Here is a 6,669-nt window from a genome sequence, read left to right on the forward strand (position 1 = left end):
GCGCCCATGAGGTCTCCCCTCCTCCCCGCAGCCTCCCGCCTTCGTGGCCTGTGGCTCGAGTCCCGGAGAGTTCTGCGCAGGTACCCGCGACTCAAGATGGAGCCGAGCCCTTCCCCTCGCCCGCCTCCCGGGGTCCTCACTCTTCACACCTCAACTTCAGGGCGGACCCTAATTCTTTGCCTTTTGAGCCGGGGACATCTGGAATTAAGTCCCCCACAGCTGATGCGGAGAGATCTCCCAGAGAGATTATTCAGTGGGGAAAAGCAACATGCAGAACAGATTCAAGAAGAACACGGTTTATACTCAGGCGTGTGCACATATATGCATATTTGTCTGGAGGGTTAAGCCAAAGACAGCCGCGGTGTCTCAGGACGGGGACTGGAAAGCCAGGGTGACAGAAAGGTTCATTTTCCACTGTGAATCTTTCTACATTGTTGGATCTCGCCCCCCTCCCCTTTCCGCATGTGTTTTTATTAACTATTCGGGGGTGGGGGAGGGCGGGAATGCTCCCCTTCCCTGCCAGACTTGCTCCTGCAATAGTTTTTTCTCTGCAGATTCCAAGGACTCGCCACCCCAGTTCGTGCTCCAAATGTCTTCTCTGTGTCGTACCCAGCGCTGCCCTCCCTCCTCGCGTGAATCCCAGCTGCCTGCCTGCCTTCCATGGTTACTGATGCTCGGGCCTCATTGGCCGCCTGGGGATCTGAACAGTCCCCACTCAGGACCCCAACTCCCCCTCGTGTCCGTGATTGAAAGACAATATGTCCTGAACCCAGAAGCCTTGTCCTGGAGGCCCAGCCCTCCCCCAGCTGATACACTTCCCCCAGATCCCACAGCCTGCCTAGAGATCACTTGGTGTGCTGGGCTGACTCGTCCAACCTCGAAAAGAAAGCTCACTGAATCATGTGGTCACCAGAGCCAGGAATGAATTTCAAAATAAAAGGAAAAAAAAATCTTTTATCAGATGTGAAGAAACCAAAGTGAAAGGTGTTAAACACATCTGTTTCTTTTGTCCCAAGTCAGTTAAAAGGAGTCAAGAGCCAAGCATATGGAGAAATTGAGGGGTGGAGGCAGAGACTCCAAGGGCACTCCCCATCCCTGGAGCTTTTTTCCCAGCTGGACAGCCCTAAGGAGGAAAAGGGCTCACTGATCCACTCTGCTAACATGATGGGTAGAGAAGGCAGCTGGAAAAACTAGCCAGGCCAGAAAGAGCACTGCAAAACCTTAGTTCTGATAGACTTGGGTAGCAGTAACTTCATTTTTTAAGGGAACTATGCTATAATTGCCCAGTTCTTCAGTTCATTCAGCTAGTGTACACACGATCTTGAGAGGCAAAAAAAAAAAAAAAAGTAGATTTGAGTTCCTAAAATGGAAGTCACATTTCCTTCTCGTTTTTGTTTGTTAGCTTGAAAGTCACTGGAGAATGATTTTTTTTTTTTTTTTCATTTAAATGTTTCTAGCCTCAGTGAGAAATACAACATAGCCCATCATTTCCTGACTGAGAGCTTAGAAAATCAGCTTCATCCTCTCTCCCTCCTGTCCGATAAGAGAACAAAGGAAAAAGCCCCCAGTTACTCTGGCCAGTCCCCTGATCTTCTCCTTTGTAGATTTACCATGTGGTCCTCCCACCCTCCCCAGACACACATCCTTTCTTCCCTTTTTGGCACAAAATATCGCCCTGTCTACTGCAAAGTCAAATTCCCTGGTCTGAGACTCCATGGTTCAAATACCAGAAAAGGGGAAACTGGACAAACCACAGGGAAATATAGAACTCAAAATGAGAAAGGAAAGGAGGAGTCTTGGTAGGGTAAATCCACTCCCCAATCCTCAAAGGCATGTGCTGTCCTCGGGTGCTCTGAGTCTTCGACGTGACTTGAGACCACAAAGTCTCCTAGCATCACCTGTAAGAGACTCGCTTCTTCCAGATTGGACCAAAGGAGACCCAGGTAATGAGTGCCTCTCTTCTGCAAATCTGTTTAGAATCCCATTCAATCTACCATGTGACCTTCTAAAAACCAAACAGACACACCCAAAACCAAACAAGTAAAGGGATGATGTGGTTGATTTATCTTTCTTTAGGAATCCCCACCCCCACCCCCGCCAAATAGAGGTGTGAACTTAGAGGTTCACGGGCAAAGAGTTTCCTCTATTTATTTTTTAAAGGCATGTATTTTTAACCCCCAAATAATTAATTCCTGAACTTAAATTACTTCCAGATGCTTTTCTGAACTTCATAACCAACATCAGAGGCCACTAATCTCCTCAAAGGCTCTTGCAAAACTCCCGGTGGGCTGTGGGCACATGGAGACAATTAACATGATTTATAGGAGAGAGGAGATATTAGAAAGAGGAAACCCGCTGTTTCCACATGTGCCAGTGGTGCATAAGTCAAAAAGGCAAGTTCAGGTTTTGTTGTTGTGCTGTTCAGTCCTTAATTTCAAACTCGCATAAAATGAGGGGAAGAACTTGATAATTTAGCTCAGGAATTTCTCATAAGGTCTGCCTCCAGACAGGGGACCTATAGGTGTATATTACTAAGAACACAGAAAAGAAGGGCTATATGTTGGCCTCGTGAGGCAGCTATAGTCATCCTGCTGATGTAACAGCAAGTCCTGACTATAGTGCTTGCTCTTAGGGATGAAAAATAAGGAAGGCAGCAGGCATTTGTTTAGCCTCTGTGGTGGCACTTTTGTTATTATTTATAGACATCATTTCATTTAATGTTCACAATAACTCTAATGGGAGTACTACTATTGTCCTTTAACATTTCATTCATTCATTCAACAGCTATCTGTCTACTGCTTACCATTTGTCTTGCCCAAATATGGGGTAATAGCAGTGAACAAAACAGATAGAAGTTTCTAAACTCATGGATCTTGGATTCTAAGGCACAGACTCTCAAAAAATATGCAAATGGATCCATTCTGCAAGACAGTGATATGTGTTACTAATAAAACTAAAAGTAAGGGGAAAGTCTGATTTGGGGGTACAACTTTAGAGAGGGCAGATGGAGTGGGTAAGCTGGTGGATTTCTGGGAGAGGAGCTTTTAAGGAAGAGAAAACCAAAAGTACAAAGGCCAGGGAGTAGAGGAAAGAATCATTTTTTTTTCCCCCCCAGAAGAGGCACTCTGACCTCTTACAGAACAGAGTCTGTAGCGGGCAGCAGAGGAAGCCTGGAATTTAGTCAAAAGGAGGGCAGGAGTGATGGAGGCCTAGACTGGGGAGGTAGGTGGGAGTGATGACGGGGAAGTATGGACCAGTTATGCTGTTGGATCAAGGTGGAGGCAGGAGCCTTGCTGATGGGTGGATGTGAGCTGTAGGGCAGTAGGAAGAGTCCAAGGTTTTGGCCCAAGCAAGTGGGCACCTCATGGTGCCTTTCAGGGAGGTAGGAAAGACTTGGGGGCAAGCGGTCTTGGAGCATATTGCGGCAGTTGGGGAAACTGAGGCTCCAAGAGGCGGTTAAGTCACTTGCTAGAACATGGCAGTGGTGACATTGAAAAGCAGCTCCCCTCCTGCCCCAGAGATGGCGAGGTCAGCTTGTAGCCACCAACTAGGAGTTAACATTGGGTTTTATGTTGGTAAGACCCACAACCCTAGTATTGTTTCTCTTTTCTTTTCTTTTTTTTTAAAGAGTTTTTGATGTGGACATTTTTTAAAGTCTTCATTGACTTTGTTACAATATTGCTTTTATATTTTCATTTTTGCCATGTGGGATTTTAGTGCTCTGACCAGGGATTGAACTCATATCCTCTACATTGGAAGGTGATGTCTTAACCACTGGACTGACAGGGAAGTCCCTTCGTTCAGCAAATTCTAGGGTCTCTGCCTAGTTAAGGTGGGGCTGGGTAGGTAGGGGGGCTGTAGAAACAGCACGTCCTCCTCCCTCCCCACCCCTACTCCCAGCTGCACTGTGGATAAAGATTCCAACCTTGTGCCATTCAATAAGAATGTAACGATTAAGGGATATTTATTGGAAGGCCATGACCACCCACCCTTGATCAACTGTGTCCCTATTTGCTTATTTTCTATCTATAGCTTCCCCCATCCCTTTGTCACCTCCATGCGGGGTGGGTGACAGCTGACCCGCTCACCCCTGTGTTCCCAACCCCTACCAGTATATGCACGAAAATAAGCACTTGTCCAGTGAATGACTTTTGTGAAGCTGTAGATGGCTCAGCAGGTAAAGAATCTGCCTGCAATGCAGGAGGCACAGGAGACATGGGTAGATATCTGGATTGAGATAATTCCCTGGAGAAGGAAATGGCAGCCCACTCCAGTACTCTTGCCTGAAAAATCCCATGAACAGAGGAGCCTGGTGAGCTACAGTCCAAGGAGTCTCAAAGAGTCGGACACAACTGAGAACGCAGATTACCAGCCCCATTTTACTAACGAGGAAACTGAGGTTCGCATATTTTACCTTCAGCTCACTTAACCAGTAATAGAAACACCGATGACAATGACAATATCATTCATTAGGTGCTTGTGAATTGACAAATAATCCTGTTGACAACCCTATAAGACGTAGTCTTTTTTATCCCATTATACAGACTAGGAAACTGATGTCCAAGCGGTGAAGTGGCCTGTTCCAGGTCACCCAGCTGGGAAGTTGCAGAAGTGGGGTTGGATCTATAACGGTTCATCCCACTGAGCTGTGTTCGTGTGTATGCTTTGGTCTGCCCGCTCCCCACCCGAGGCATCTTGGTCACTGGCCAGACCAGTACCTTCGATCAGGTTCCCTTGCTAGATCTTTCTATTTTTGACAAACACTGAAAAATCATGCCTTTGGAATTTTCACTTAACCTTGCAGAAAACTCCCTGGTGCCTTGGGCTACCCCTGTGTCTCTACCAGAACTCAGTGTTTATGGAGACAAATTTCCCCTGAAGGGAACATGGGCCTGGGTTCTCCAGGTAAGATGAGAGGTGCAGGTGACTTTCAGCCTGTGAGAACAACTTTTAGAACTGATGCTCAAATGCCCCCACACCTGACCCTGATCCAATTTCCCTCCTGGTACCTGCCACATTCCCAGACTCTCATTGTCCTCGTAGAGACCTACAGAGTGGATTTTTGTTCCCATCACCTTTCCTCTCGGGGTTCAAGGTCAATACATAGTCCGTTTAGGAAAAGATCTTGGCTAATCTAGCTTCAGATTAGGTTACAAATGGAAGTGGTCACACTGACATTTCCTTAACTGTTTGCTGCGTCATTGTCATCATCTCTGACATTTATAGATCTTTTGCTTTGTGCAGAGCACTATCTTCAGTACTTTGGCTGGTGTTTGCTCATTTAATCCTCACCATGACCTGGCTTCCCTGGTAGCTCCGATGGTAAAGAATCTGCCTACAATGCAGGAGACCTGGGTTCTATCCTCGAGTCAGGAAGATTCCCCTGGAGAAGAAAGTGGCAACCCACTCCAGTATTCTTGCTGGAGAATTCCATGTACAGAGAAACCTGGCAGGCTACAGTCCATGGGGTTGCAAGAGTCAGACATGACCAAGAGACCAACTCACATATGATCTTATGGCTTCATTGTTGTTATTAACTCCATTTACAAACCAAGAAATTGACATACAGAGTTTAGGTAACACATCCAGTGTCATAGAGCTAGTAGTTGGCAAAGCTGGGATTCAAACCCAGCCATCCTAGAATCCCTGCTCTGAGTAATCAGTCCTCAGTCTTTGTTCTGCAGACTCATCACCTTGAGTTCTTGTTAATGTGTTGACTCCAATTCACTTGAAAGGGCATGGAGACCCACTTTTCTGCCTCTCTATCAAGACCCCAGACCATCTTGATGCTGCACCTCCATGAACCATCTTTTGTGTAGCAATTCCTTAAATCCTTACCTTATTCCGCTCCCTATATCTTAATCCAGAGTTATATTATCCAAACTATGTGTATTTGAAGATGTCACCAAATTTCCAACTCTTCCCTGCTTCTCCACACAAAGCAATCCTAGACACATTCAGCACCTCACATCATTCCAAGAGCAGCTTGAGATTGGAGAGTTTGCCATGCAGTCAGTGAATACCAGTTATTAAGTACATGTCTGTCACTGAACCTGATATTCAGCATGGCAACTGGCTTGGGTCAAGGTGGTGGCAGCTCCATCACCTGAATGCCCTCAATGAGCAGAGTCCCTGGCAAAGTGGCAGCAGACACACACACACACGCAGGCACACACACATGATGAACGAGCGATGGCAGCCTGACATTTGGGGGTTGTTTGTTCCTGCCCCGTAACATAACCCATCCTCACCGAAACATCAGACATTCACGTGCATTGCATGATTCATCCAATTCAGTTTTGCCTTATTCCTTGTGGAGTATCAGGTCTCATTGCAGGAATAATAGTCTCCGTATCTTGTCAGTCTTTAAATCAATAGCCAATTGATGAGCAATTATGATGAGTAAACATTGAGTTTGGAGCCTGTCCTTAGAAAGCATAATAGAGGAGACTGAATATACCTCAGAAAACAGGCATACAGGATGTGTTGTCAGAGCCTGGGAAAGATCAGAGTGACTTCTTTACCTACCTACACTCCATCAACACTGACCTTAAAAGCTCTGCTTATTCTCCCTTCAGAGACTTTGCACCTGCTGTTTTCATTCCAAGTCTTTGTCCTTATCATTTCCTCTCCTTTCAAATGTCCTCCTTTGGTGAGGTTTCCCCTCCC

The 6,669-nt window shown here is 46.2% G+C and overlaps 1 pseudogene; it reads left to right on the forward strand.

Annotated features, from left to right (window-relative positions):
- Positions 1-6,669, forward strand: part of LOC104989660 — a 14,044-nt pseudogene that overhangs the window by 992 nt on the left and 6,383 nt on the right.

This window comes from Bison bison, unplaced genomic scaffold, assembly GCF_000754665.1.
Source record: "Bison bison bison isolate TAMUID 2011002044 unplaced genomic scaffold, Bison_UMD1.0 scf7180017864160, whole genome shotgun sequence".
NCBI classification, from domain to species: Eukaryota; Metazoa; Chordata; class Mammalia; order Artiodactyla; family Bovidae; genus Bison; species Bison bison.